Genomic DNA, 14,541 nt, shown 5'->3' with positions numbered 1-14,541 from the left:
TACAAAATTTGAAATAAAAGATTCTGTGTTGAAGCTGTTATTGTATTTGGAAGATCAAAAGTGATCTTTTAGGGTCACATACTTTCAAAGAAATTAGAACATAGAATATAAAAGCCTTGATGTCCAACCTCCTGAGCAAGTAGCACAAGAACCTCTTATGATTCCTTTAGTTCAAGACAGAGATATGAAGTTAATTTCATTATTTCTAGCAAAAATCCAGTGCAGACATACTCTTTACAGGCAGACAGTTCAGTCTGTCAAGGTTTAGCAACGTCTGCCATCTCTAATTTTCAGTAAAGAAAATGTTGACTCTACGTAGTCAGTCCCATGCCATTCTCTACCACCAAGTTTAAGTGACTGCAACTTAAGGCACACCCTACACAGCAGTAACATTATAGGCCCTTTTAAAAGTAATCTACTTGAAGCCACAGAACACCACCAGCACAATGCTGTGTGCACTCATACTACATCTTCTTACTCTGTCCTAAATTCTGCCACTCAAGACTGACAACGTTTTACGATACTGTTTTTCTTAGCAGCTCCAGTATGATAACAGCACATTTCCTGCTGCAGCATCTACAAAGCTCAAGAAGACATTTGGCTTCTAAGAACAGCTCCTAGTGCATCATTTGTGTTGTGAGGGCTGAGCCTCCTCAAGCATCGCTGCTTTCTGTTTTATTTAAACTTCTAAGTTGTTTAAACAGGGACCTAACAGAGCTGTAGCAATCACTTCTCCACCTCCATTAGTGATGGTCAGCCAAGGGATTTAAATCCTGTCATTTGGGACATGACATGACCAGGGCTTCTTTCTTTGCTTTGATCTACCAGATTTCCCATTTTAGAGAGGGCCTGTGTTAATTCATCTGCAGGAGATTCCAGAGAAGAGTAAGCCTCAAACTCCTCACAGGAGTTACTATACTATTACTATAATAGGAAATACTGCATTAGAAAGATGTTTAATAGGACTCCAAAGTTTCTTTAGACAAAAACGTTATCTTGCATCCTATATTGATTTGTATGTTCAGCTTCTCAGTATTGAGACAACATACCCCCCTTAAGAATCAATTCAAAGCTTAATTGAGACATAGCTCCATAACTAATTAGTCTCCACGAAATAAGGCAATAACACTGAATAGTATTAAAGCTATATTGCTTAAAACAGCATGTAACGTTCTTAAACATATATTTGTATAGAAAGGCATAGGTATCATACCATTTTCAAATACATAAATTCTGTAAAGTTAAGACCTTGATAAATTACATTTCAGTAATTATTTCAAAACAGATAACAGAAAAAGAATTCTTAGCATTTGTTATTTATTTTAGACAATAAATGGAAAAGATAATTGTTTTTTGGGTTTTTTTCTTTTTCCTAAATACCAACTGTGACTCAGGCAATTTACAAACATTTAGACTGTTTTAAAATGAAATGAAATTTGCCAGATTTCCAGCATTAGAAAAAAAAAGATCATGTGCAGAAAGGTTTGAGAGGTTATTAAAGCTCTCAACATTCATGGCATTAAAAGAACCCCAACAGAGCTCAGCATTGTGCAACACAGAATGAAAAAACAAATGGAATCATTCAGATATCACATATCAACAGAGACTCTACTACCGCTTTCTACCTCTGCAGGCACTTCAGATATTCTGGCCTTCATAATACCACTTAACAAAATACATACTGTACAAAAAAGATAAAACACTGACAATGAACGACTGAAGATTTCTACATAAAGTTCAAGACCAATTCAAACCCCACCTGCTATATCCAAACTCAGCAGCCATGAATTCAGCAGATGAATCTGAGCTTCCAATACAGAAACCAGAATGTATTACAAAGGCAGTGTCTATATACTCCAAATATCAAAAATATATTATTTTAAGTAGTATTTGTCATACAATCCTGCTCCAGTTAAGAAAGCCAAAGCTGTTCTTGTCTGATCAAAGCAAGCCCAAGAATTATACTCTTGTTTTTGTAGAAGCATTCTCCAAAAATCCAAAGTCATTTTATGACTATCAACATTTTGATGCACCTGGGCTTAGATGTACACCTCTACATAATTAGAATAAGCACCTCAAGGGGTAAATCCATTGACAAAGCAACACAGTACTACATATTCTTTGTGCTAGTTTCCTTACTTTTATCTTTATTACCAAATTCATTTCTTATATGCATTTGTATGGTTATTTCAGCATTTACAACATAGAAATAGATTGACAATTCAGTGTCCTCTTTGAATGCCACCAGTAGATTGACCACACTCCTAGAAAAGCTTTCACTGCTTCAAAGTTTAAAAAAAAAAAAAAAAAAAAAAAAAAAAAAAAAAAAAAAAAAAAAAAAAACAAAGAAGAAACTGAGATTTTTTGTTTGCTTGTTTCCAGAATATAGTTTTAAATATGATCTCATTAAGTTTTGTCACAGCTCTCACTAGCCATTCACTTCATTTTTTTGTAGTTATCTAACTCTGGAAAGGAAGCCCTCCTAGTGCAGGAGCACAGAGCGACTTACAGAATAATAAATAATTTCCTGATGTATTAGTTCCCATCCACCTTGAAGCAAACTTAGTCTTAAAAGAATGTAAAATGCGATCCTACTTTTTAGCAAGAAAATACCTGAAAGAATAAGTAACAAAAACTAGAAAAACAAAGCTTAGGCTAATATGGTGGATTGCCTTATTGCTACATGGGACACTATGAAAGCATTGTGCTTTCCTACTGCCTCCTATTTATTTCCATGGAAAATCCAACAGGTACAATATCGCTATTTGATGGAGCAAACCCTCAGCTATAAAACAGTATTTTGCAACACAATCTCCAGTGATCATGTCCAATGCACCATTAGCTGTGTATTTTCTCCGGGGATGAACAAGATACTCTGCATCATGGAGATACCTCAATGTCACGAGTGTTAAAACACACCACCCTTTGCCTCACTGTGCTTACATCCACCGTTTGATCTCCATAAACGTTAAGCAAGTTTTGACGAATGTCAACAGGTACCATTGCATGGAGAAATTCAGTGACACACACTTGCTCCATTTGCACTTCCATGTCAGTCACCATTCTGCCAGACTGCCCCTCTGCTGCCATCTGTCACACGGCAATAACATGAAATAGAATATTAGCAGGAAGGTTCAGCCTCTACTGCCATAACACAAACATGCACTTCTGATGTTGTGGGCCAACACAATCAAGTAGGAGGCACTTCAGAGCAGCCCTCATGCATTGTTCATTCACCTTTCATAATCTTTACATATTAAATTAAGTGTAATATGTTACGGACTATCCACAGTATCTTTTGGACAACTGAATTTCCTCAGCATCACTAGGACAAATCTTGGATGGAATCACTTTAAAATGACTGCTTTCTTAATGTAGAAGTCTTAAATCTCTGCAGCTAGGAGAGCAGGCAACAAGGCTCAGGGTAACAAGCGATCAGTTTAATGCTGGTGAAGATAAATATAATGTTCTTAGGGAATTACCTGAAATTGAATTTTCAAGATAATTTCCTCATACCAAAGCAACTCCTTATTTATGTGATCAGAATTTTTTTTCTGTTCCTTATTTACTTCATTACATTCTGCTCACCCACTGTATGATGCAAACCTATATTCCAAGTTTGTGTTCATATCTCACAGCCTGCCCAGGCCCATCACTCAGCACAACCCGTGCAAGTAGCACTCTAGGACCTAAGGCTAGAGCATAATAAATGCCTTAGTGGTTGTCATGGTTTAACCCAGCAAGAAACTAAACACCACACAGCCTTTGGCTCACTCATCTGTTCCCAGCAGGATGAGGGAGAGAACTGAAACTCATACATTGAAACCAGGTTGATGGTGGCTCTTTGTTTTCAAAATGCTTTTTTTCAGTACTTAACTGCTCACAGATGGAGCATTTGTGGAGAATGCATTTTATACCCCATAAACACCCATCCTACAGACTCCCCTAAGCTTTAGTGCTGTCATGAGGCAGCAGATAACAACAGTCTGTAGGAGATGTTGCTACATTACTACAGTAATGATGGAGCAAATTTTCAGGCAAAGTTGATTCCTCTCTGGAAATCACAAGGTGTTCTGGGAGCCACCTGACAGCCTTTCCACCCGGAGGGCATTCAAGGCCTTGATCACCTTCTTTCACCCACATCTCCAAAACTCTGTGCTTGGATCCATTTATCCCTAGGGCCCCTTTCCTGCAGTGTTTTCCTTCTGGTGCTTCCAAACCCATATGTTCACAATCAGATCAACTTTAAGACTGCTATTGCAGTCATCTACATACACAACAGGAGGGATTAGAATATACTGACTAAATTAATTTACTCCCATTTCTTCCAAATCCATGGATTGGACAGCACTATGGGAGGGTACCCTTTGGAAAAAAAAATAATAATAATACCCATTTTGGGAGAGTATACAACAAATTGCCGTTTACACATCAATGTTCGTGCGTGCTCACCCTCCCCCCCCCCCCCAATCCTTTTGTACATAACAGACATCTGAAAGAGTAAGGGTAAATTTTCTGTTTTAATCCTGTCTATGGCATCATTTCCTTTACTTAAGAGTTTTTAAGGCTTGCTAATCTTTTTTGCCCTCCAAACCTGATTTTCTATACATGTTTATCACCAATTTCTTATGCCTCATTGAAATAAGTTAATCAGCCTTTGTTGCAAGAAAGGACTGATGGAACTTACCAACATTTTGTTGTCCACCATTTCATCCCAGACAGACATCAAGTGGGCACAAGAGAGCAGAGAATGCACTCCTCACAGCCCTCCACTCACTCCTCACAGCCCTCCCTTTTCATTGCTTTTACATCTTATCACATTTTAGAAGAGCAAAGAGACAAATTCCAGACAGAGGAAGCAGCAGCTTTATATTGTTTTTATTACCATTTGCAAATCTACAATGCCTTACCATGTAGGTATTTTGGTTAGCTTGGTTCTATTCTCCAAGCATTCCTTAATATAATTCAGAATCATCCTTCCAACTGAACCGGTTTCTCGTGCAGCTAGCTGATGCATTTATTCATTAGCTTTAGTGAAGCCCAAGGCACAGTGACAGTATGAATAACACTACAAAGTAAAACCCAAAATGCCCAAGAAACACCATTGTTTATTAAGGAAAGTAAACAACTTCCCCCTCCCCTCCCCCCCCCATTTTTAAGAATTGCATATAGTCTTCAGAGATAGGATAAGCAAGCTCATGATTTTTCTATAAACATATGCAGGTCTGGTCATAAATCAGCTCAAAATACGTGGCACATCCTATTCAAACACTCTTAAAAAAAAAAAAGCATATACTTGGATTAGTATAGATTCAGAAAAATAAACTACTTGCACTTTAGTTCTAAAGTTTACTCATTTTTGTTATCTCAGCTATTTTTGCTCATAGCACAAAGGGGAAAAGGGGTCACACTAAACCAGTCAAAAAAAAATTGGATACAACACTGAATTCATTATCTCATAAAATTTGACTTAGATACTACAATACATAAGCAGTAACAAATGTAGGTTTGGGATTTTTTTTGTTTTTAAATCAAGCTTAACCATCATGAAAATTTTCAGCACATTTTATGTGATGTTGTTCACCATCCATGCTAGATAGAAAGAAACTAACTTATACCTTCCCTCTCCCATCCTTACTTAAATCTTTATTTAAACTAAAAGAGGGTAGATTTAGATTAGATATTTGAAATAAATTTAAAAATATGAGTGCAGAGAGGCACTGTAACAGGTTATCCAAAGAAGTTGTGGAAGCATTCAAGGCCAGGCTGGATGGTGCTTTTGGCAGCCCAGTCAAGTGGAAGGTAACCCTGCCCATGGCAGAGGGGTTGAAATGAGGTGATCTTAAAGGCACCTTCTAAATGAAGTTATTCAGCGAGTCTATGATTCTTACTCCCTTCCCTTACATTTTTAAACAAATTAAGTGTCTTTTTTCCTAGCAGAACTTGATGATTTCTTAATGTCAAAGTCCTCCAGTATTTTCCAGACTCTGCTAAGAAAAGAAGGTCTAGTCAACTGAGAACTGCATGGCAACAGTCACATTCCTTAAACTCCAAATGTTTTCCATCCTCCTTTCATTCTATGTGCAGAAACTGAGTCAATGGCATTTTGGTTTACCACAGACAGTAGCATAATAACATGTCTGATTTACTTTTTGTGTGTGTGTGTGTGTGTGTGTGTGTGTGTGTGTGTGTGCTGGAACTACACACAGAAACATCTTCTACCACCAGCAAACACCTGGTATTTTCAATAGGCAAGATTCTATTTTACACTTCAGCAATATTTGTGGTGGAACAGGAGATGCAAGGAAGTCAGTCACAACAGACATGGTACTTGCAAAACCTGCATGATGCATAGTAACATAACCAGCTCAGAGAAAAGCTGACTTTATCCCATCCTGAAGTGAGAATGTACAGACCAATGGTGTTTAATGAGCAAGGAAGACAAAAGGCTTACTCTCCTACGGAAACAAGTGCTACCGTGTTGGGAATGAAACTACAGCAAGTTCAGTTTGCATGGAATATCTGCATTCATCAACAGGACAATTTCATGTATGTATATATATGTATAATTTTTAAGCTTTGAAGACACCTTGTATAGAGTACATCTCAACCAGCAGCCCAACACAGAGCCTGCACTTGACATAAGACTTCAAAATATTAGTGAGCTGTGATTTGTGTAAGCCATAGACTATCTGCTGAATATAAGAAAAGGGCATATTTCACACCTACAGCAGAAATCCAAGCTCCACACATCAGCAAAATGTCCAACAAAACACAAAAATGCAGAGCCAGCCTTTGCTTGCTGACTTCAGCTAAGACTCCTAACTGCATTGATGGACCATGTAATAGGCTTGCTACTTTGATGAATATTCATCCTTACAGGCTTTCTCTTCACCTTCTCAAAAAGTTTCCGAAGTACTGCAAGTTGTTTGCAGCACTGTTACGCTGGGCAAAAATTATTTGCCAGAAAACTAACACATGGTTTAACTTTTAGCATGGAGAAGAGTCTGAATCTCAGTGAAATATCATGTCCAAAAGAGAAGCACAGAGAAAAGTTCTAAAATATTTTTCACATTAAAAATGTAATCATTAAAGTGTAATACTGCTTTTATTGAAACAATGTTTCATTTAACATTAATGAACCCTACAACTCAAAAGCTTGCCCTCAAAATAAATTTCATTTCCTTTCCAGCACCTGTAATATGCAAGCTTACTGAAATATGTGTTAATATCTGTTAAAGATCATTTCAATTTATGAAAGGTTGAAGTTTGTGGATGAGTGAGCTTAAGTATACACTTGAAAATTTACACTGACATTTGAACACTGCAGGTTTACTCTGTGCACACCAAAATAGCCTGGCTCTGTCACCCAGACACCTGAGAAATCATACTCTCCTAATTAACAGCAAGCAGATGGATTTATTTTATTATTTTCCAAAAATTAGCTTCAGTGCCTCATTTAAGTTCCACAGTAACACGTAACTTCATTTTCTTCCCCAAACTTCAATATAAATATGACATTAAGTGAAAGGATACATTTCAATTTAACATTTACAAATTAATTTTGACTAATTTTAACTGACTTCTGAATAGTGTCTGAACAGGATGCAAATGAAAAATAGTTGGCATTTATCTGCAATGTGTTGTTCCTGTATCACAGATACTCTCTTGCGAGACTGGAAAAATACACTCCACATCCACACAAATTGGAAGCAGCTGCAATGACAACTGATTTTTGGCAACTGCAGTCTCTATCTACTTGTAGGTACCAGAAGTAGTCTCAATCCCATATTAAAACTAATTAACAAGCCTAATAATATCATAGTGCAAACACAAATGCCAGTTTCATCAGCTAAAACTAAAAACAAAACAAAACAAAAAAACACTCACTCTTACCCCGCATTCACTTTCGAAGTACTTTATGGAAAGAGATCTTTTTCCCTTCATCTACTGCAGTGAAATACTTATTGCAATGGCAGGTAACCTGGGCTGTGGACTTAAAGATACAGTACTAAAACAGAACTAGTACAGGAGCGTCACAGCTCAGCAGATCTTAGAGCATTGAAAATTGGATCCCACCTTTCTGCAGTGATGCAGAATGGGAAGATTTATGCATTTTCTTCCAGAACTTTACACTTAAGTGGTTAATTATCTGCAGTCATGACAAGAGGGCACACTGATCAAGTCCCCAAAACAGAAGCAAGAATAGTGAAGTGTTAGAATAGCACTAAAACAGTAAAACACAGGCTGCAGTGGGAAATTCCAAGACTTGGACATCTGTAATTCAAGTACTTCAGATGAACTGGTTTGAATGGGTCTTGGTTCATAAGGGGTTTAAATATATGTGTATATATAGATAGATAGATGTTTGTACATATATATAAATGCTGCATATATAAGTGTATATATATGTGTGTGTATATATATTCATACACATATATATGCAGCATTTCTGAAACAGAACACATTCTGAAATATTTGAATATGGTGACTTCTGGTCAATCAGCACAGAGCATTTCAAAAGCACAGTAAAAACGGTGAAGCCACAGTCCAGTGAGACATTCACTAATAGCAGCAAAAAAATCATGAAGAGACTTCTTTCTTTCGTACCCTCTCTCCCACTGAGAAGGGGAACGTTGCTGCAAGAGGGACAGGAGATGAAGGCATGGCCACAACACATCTGGAAACACTACCAAGAGCTCATTCAGCAGCACAGGTCACCTGCGCAGGAGAACACAGAGCTGGGTCTGAGATAGAGCAGCTAGGTTTCCTACAAGGAAGGACAAAAAGACTGCACCTTTAGTCAGCGATACAATTGAGGAAGACAGCAATCAGTTTTCCTTTCCTATGGACCAGCAAGAGCACGTACATGCTCTCTACATAAAAAGAAAAAAGAAAAGCCGTTCATAGGAATGTTTAGGGTAAGGAAATGAGGCCGAGTTGCAAATCTAGCATTTTCCTAAATCCCAATCTGAGCATGACTTATTGTCAGTGCTAACACTAAAAGCAGGCACTCTCCTGATAGAGTCAGACAAAACACACTGATCAGAGTGCACCACAGAAAGGTTTTTAAATTGATATTTTACTTTGCTAATTACTAAGGAATGGTGTCTCCTAAACAAATTAAGCAGCCTGATAGCTTTTCTGTGCCAAATTATTTCTAAAAATACTAAATCCCACCACATCATATAAAAGAAAACCTAAGCTTCCTAATGCCAAGTGCTGTAATGCTATCCCAAGTCAGCAGACAGAAAGCTGCATTAATCTCTCCCCTTACACACAGGCTTCCCCTTACACACAGGCTTCTTAAATGGTGGCAGAGGGAAAACACAAGAAGCGTGTTGTTATCACTCAGCCCTGCCACCAGAAGCCCAGTGGGGAGGCTATGGCACCTAGCAGGAACCATGCTCCATTTGCAGCCCTGCCATTGGCAAGGCCCCACAAAGAACATAGCGGTGCCATTACTCACAATGCCAGACACACTGCACAGAAAGTAAAGGGATGGCAAAGGAAACTCGCACCTCTCTGTTCTTCTGACAGGGCTAGCAGGTGAAAGACAGAGCTAGCAGGTGAAAGACAGAGCTGTTACTCTCAATTCTGATGTCTGCACCAGCACAGAAGTTTTGGCCAAGCCAGAAAAAGGCTCTGCTCTCACATTCACCATAAAATTGGGCTTGAAAACACAAAGCCCTCACACTGCCAAGAAAAGAGAAGATGAGCTAAGGACATTTCCTGCACTTCCACAGATCAATGTGTATGCTCTAGTCTCTGAAATAGAAGCAGAACAAGCTGGAAAAAAGGCGTTTAGAGGAGATGTTCGTACAGCATGCATACATCATGAAGAAACTCCCTGTAACTGTGACCTAGACAGATATTAAAGTGGCAGGTGTTCAGCATACATCTGGGAGACAGACAAAGCACTGTTAATCTCAAAAAAAAAAATTAAAAAAAAATGCAGCATGGTAACACGACAGCTGGCCGTACACAATGAAAACACAAACATTTACTCTCCCCTGTTTGATAAGCAAGCGATCAACCTTTTAATTATCCACATCAAAACCAAGTTCAAAAAATGACAATGAACATGCTTGTAACATCTGGATGGCAGCATTATTTTGCTAAGTGAAAAAGAACTCTACTGCTTGTGGATCTGATTCTGTCCATCAAGTTTATCACTTAAGTCAGTGGTTATCTATGAACAGAAGAGAACACATTTGTGTAAGATGTGATTCTGTAAGCAAATACAAAAGGTCTAACACTTCATATAGTCTTTGAATTTGTTTTTATCTTACTATTCCCTTCTTGAGCATTTCCGTAGCCTTTTTGTGAAATATTTTGCCGATTCTTAATCCATTTAAACAAAAGGTAGTCTTAACTTATTTGTTTTGAAAAAATAAAGACATCTGATGACTGCAACAGCAGACAGTTATCACTTATTTTCAAATAGGTGTCTTTGGACACCAAGGACACAAAGATCAATTGTTCTGAAGGCAGAAACAGTTTTTCTTAGGCTGAGTTAGAAAATAAATATAGTTAAAATTATCATTTCACACTTTTATGAGGATATTTTTAAAAGATGCATATTTTATTTGTTAAAATTGTTAGGAGTACTGTTTCATTAAATGTACTAATGCCTTTAACCACTACATCCACCACCCACCCATTAATTTTAGTAGATTTACCATAAGGAAGGATGCAGAAGGCAAACTGTCAGCAAACCGGACTGAATCTTGTCCTGATTACTTCAGCTTGGAGATGTTTCAAGACCCCTTATATAATGCTATTTATTTCACCTGACATTGCAATTGCTCTTTCAAGCATGATTTGTATAAATCAGGAAAGCATCTTCAGTTCCCCTTTCTGAAATCCTTATCTTCAACACAGCGGCTTCCCCTCCAGAATGACAGTTCTAGAGCCAAACTGCAGTACAAAGCCGGTCCTTGCACATTTCAGAGGATGCGGCTCTGCCAGACCATACAGACCAACAGCAGCAAAAAGCCCACATCTTTCCTGGCACAGCACAACCTAGCTCCAGACCTCCACACTGTTTAAAAGCTTCACAATTTAGTCACTATCCAAGAGGAAAACATTGATGCTTTACTCAAAGACCAGTGCAAGAGGCAACAGAAAACAAGAATTTGTCTTCCCAACTCACAGGTCTGCCAGTATTGAGCCCTTCAGAAGACTGTGGAAATTGCTCCTGGACTTTGAGACTTCACTCTTCCCCAGAGGAGACCACAGTCACAGTCTCTTCTGAATTCTACCTGGTGGGTGGGGGAGGGAAACAAACAAAAAAAAACACCCACACACATATTTGGTGCATAAATACTACAGTACAAAAAACATCCACAAATAAAGAGCTTATTTAAGTGTCCTTAATGGAGTGATTCTAGGACCATCTTGGTATCCCGTTAAAAAAAATCCTATGAAAAAAGCACCTGACTAACTGAAATGCAACAGAAGGCAGTGGCACATCTCTCCGTGCAAATGTGGAGCACTCACACACTGGAATTCTGCTTACAGCATGAAAGAAGTCCAGAGGGAAAAAGTGACTCTCAGACATTTAATCTGTTGATAAATAGCCAAGTATACTATTTAAAACCCCAGCAGCAGTACAGCCTTTAATATAGGCTTCTAATTACCCACATATCATTGAACTATGCTGCTATTAAAAAAAGGTATAAAAATAAGAACCATCTTCTATTTGTACATGTATTTCTCAATTAGTTATGAGATACTCTATTTCTGAACTCCTAGTTCACTGAAGAACTGTGTCACATAACTGAGGAAAAGTTGCTGAAGCTTCATTTTTATCTGATCCATTATAGAAGTGTAAATGATTAAAAAACACAGAAAATGACATCTTTGGTCATTATACTATTAGGAAAATTGCACCTTCTTCTAAGCCACGTCATCATACAGCACATCATTTTGCATCATTTGTATCAGGTTATATTGACCATTACTCTTCAGAGACAAAGTAATTGCCACTGTATTTGGGGAAAACAAAAACATAAAATGTCAGTGTATGCAGTTTTGTAATAAACTGGACAGTCACACTCAAACTGTCCACACAATTACTTAAGAAGCAAAATGAAAAAGTACTACAAGCTACAAAAATAGTTTTTTGAAAGCTCCCCGTTATTAATTATGGTTACTACAATTTCCCAAGAAACATTTCTAACTATTGGATTGATATTTATGGTTCTTCATTAAATCTATTACCTCTCACTCCCTTCCCTAGCCTTTAAAATAAAGTCCTCTTGCTTTCGTAACATGCTTAAGATGTTCAAAATTAGTCAAGTTTAATTAGCACTCCCTAAATTAAGCATCACAAGTACCAGTTAGATAAGCTGTTATAGTTGCAGAACAGACATGCTTTTAAATTGCAAAAGCCCATATCATCTCACAATAAGATAGTTCAAAACCTGTGTCCTGTAGAGTTAGCCACACCTATACCTTATTGGCACACAAAAGAGCCTAAACCATATTTATATTATTATTAAGAAATGAATCAGTGTGCATTGTCTTAAATATTTGGATATTCAGGTATTGCCAAGTACCAAAATACTTGTAAGAGCCGTATTTATTACATTAAGAAAACTACAATCAAGTATACTGGTGAGCAACTGAGAGCAAACTTCTAAAGTGCATCAGTAAAACAAAGAATTCATAAATACAAACACATAATACACAACCAAATCTGATATCCAAGACAGATACATTTACCAATCTGACTATACATACTAATATATGTAGTCTTCAAGTAAATGAATTAAAAATGCTGTCATTTGGAACATTGACAAACTACAATTAGTATGAAAATTCTAAACCTATATCTGAAATCAATCAGTTTAATCTCAGACACCAATTCCAAATCTCATTTGCTACAGAATTAAGAAGCCCTCCACCAGGAGTCACTTAAGCTTCATCTTCCCAAGGTGTTTCCTAGATCATGAGTCATTCAAAGCTTTAAGGCCCTTTTCACTCCACCTGCAGCGTCTCAGCTGACTGCACTAAAGGGTAAGGATCCTCAAAACTGGTTGTTTTAGACCATTCAACTAATTTTGCTCCAATGCATATCCAATAGGACAGAATGCTTCTTCCCCCCCTCCCTCCCCCATGTACTCTTTTTTTTTTTCCTTCTCTAGAAAGACAAAAGGATATCAAATCTCATCTCTTCTTAAGACAAGCAGCACAAGTAACACTATCTTAATGTTTTGGTAAACCCAGCTGATATTGTTTAAAGCTGTGTCCCTTAGTCCTGCTATTCTAAAAAGTCTGTGCACTTAATTGGGAAAATTATTTATCTACCTAGTCCTCTCTCACTATTCTCACAATGCTTCCCCAGCATTCTGTTAAAAATGAACGTTATTAACTAACGTTATATATATTTTTTTTCCCAGTATGAGTTTTTTCCCCCCCCCCCCCTCAGGCAGTTAGTTTTGCAATATTCTTCAAGTCCTCTTTAAGGGGTCACGTAATTATTTCATACGCAGTACAATTTCTGTAGACTAAACAAGAATTTGGATCATGAAACACTATAAATGCTCTGTTAATACATATAAATTGACAAATTCATTAGGAGATTATACAGTCTGAGACAAATCCCAGTGGTTTCTACTCATGTAAATGATGTCAACAGGATTTTGTGAGTAAATATGAACAGGCTTTGGTTGTGTTGATGAGAATACAAAGATTCCCTATACCTTGACACAGGACAGGGAGTAGAGTAAGAAATTCTTAAACAACTATATCTCACAGCAGAATCTTCCAAATACGTACAGAACCCTTAAGAACCTTCTTTCCCCAGTTTTTAATGTGATGATAATTCCATCTTTTATATACTATCTGTAAGGATAGGCAGCAGATATAATTGCCTTTGACCAGTTTTTGGGTCGCTCAAGAAAGGTATCAGTTAGAGTCCAGCAACAAACAGGAATCACTTACCCCTTTCCAAGAATCAGGGCTCGCTGTAAACTCCCAAAGGAAGCAATCTCCAATTGGTGATGCTTCTTTTTCAGCTGCCAACCATTAAATGAGGCTAGGGTGAATTGTTTGCACTTGTAGTCTCAGGGCTGGTCACACTCCTTCACCAGGTGCTCAATCACCAGTTCAGGCCATGACCTAACAGTTCCCATACACCATCTTACTTTTATATGCATGTCATTACTGCCTACAACCACTTTAAGCCTGGTACAGCTGTGCAAAAAGCTGCAGTTGAGTAGAATCTCTAGGAGTATTTCAAACTACAAATATGTGAACATGTCCAGATATTTTTGATACACATCTAAGCGAAGCAAGAAAAATGCAAATTTCAGCCCCTGACAAGGTGCAGGATGGACAATTTATAACCCTCTAAAAAGCTGTGCTTCTGATGGTGCCCTCTTCACCACTAGCTGCAGCTGATTGGCAGAGGCATTGCTTAATAGTCCAGTGTGTTAAAGCTACCTGAGACTTTTTACTAACTTAGCAACAAATGGCACAGTCTTGTGCAAGATTAAAAGGAATTGGTAACTTGTAGTCATCTAGCCTCAGCTG

General features: G+C 37.7%; 1 protein-coding gene across 5 annotated transcripts in view; it reads right to left on the bottom strand.

Annotated features, from left to right (window-relative positions):
- CTNND2 (catenin delta 2) overlaps positions 1 to 14,541 on the bottom strand; it is a 612,391-nt gene that overhangs the window by 579,975 nt on the left and 17,875 nt on the right. The window contains exon 1 of one of the 5 annotated variants that reach the window (XM_052703883.1): positions 13,951 to 14,078. The exons of the other annotated variants lie outside the window; for them this stretch is intronic. The gene's annotated coding sequence lies outside the window, so the exon portion shown is untranslated. Of the gene's footprint in view, positions 1 to 13,950; positions 14,079 to 14,541 lie in introns of those variants that run through there. 5 annotated transcript variants of the gene reach the window in all.

Source organism: Tympanuchus pallidicinctus, unplaced genomic scaffold, assembly GCF_026119805.1.
Source record: "Tympanuchus pallidicinctus isolate F22 unplaced genomic scaffold, pur_lepc_1.0 scaffold5, whole genome shotgun sequence".
In the NCBI taxonomy this organism is placed as follows: Eukaryota; Metazoa; Chordata; class Aves; order Galliformes; family Phasianidae; genus Tympanuchus; species Tympanuchus pallidicinctus.
This window is presented reverse-complemented; position numbering and strand designations above follow the sequence as displayed.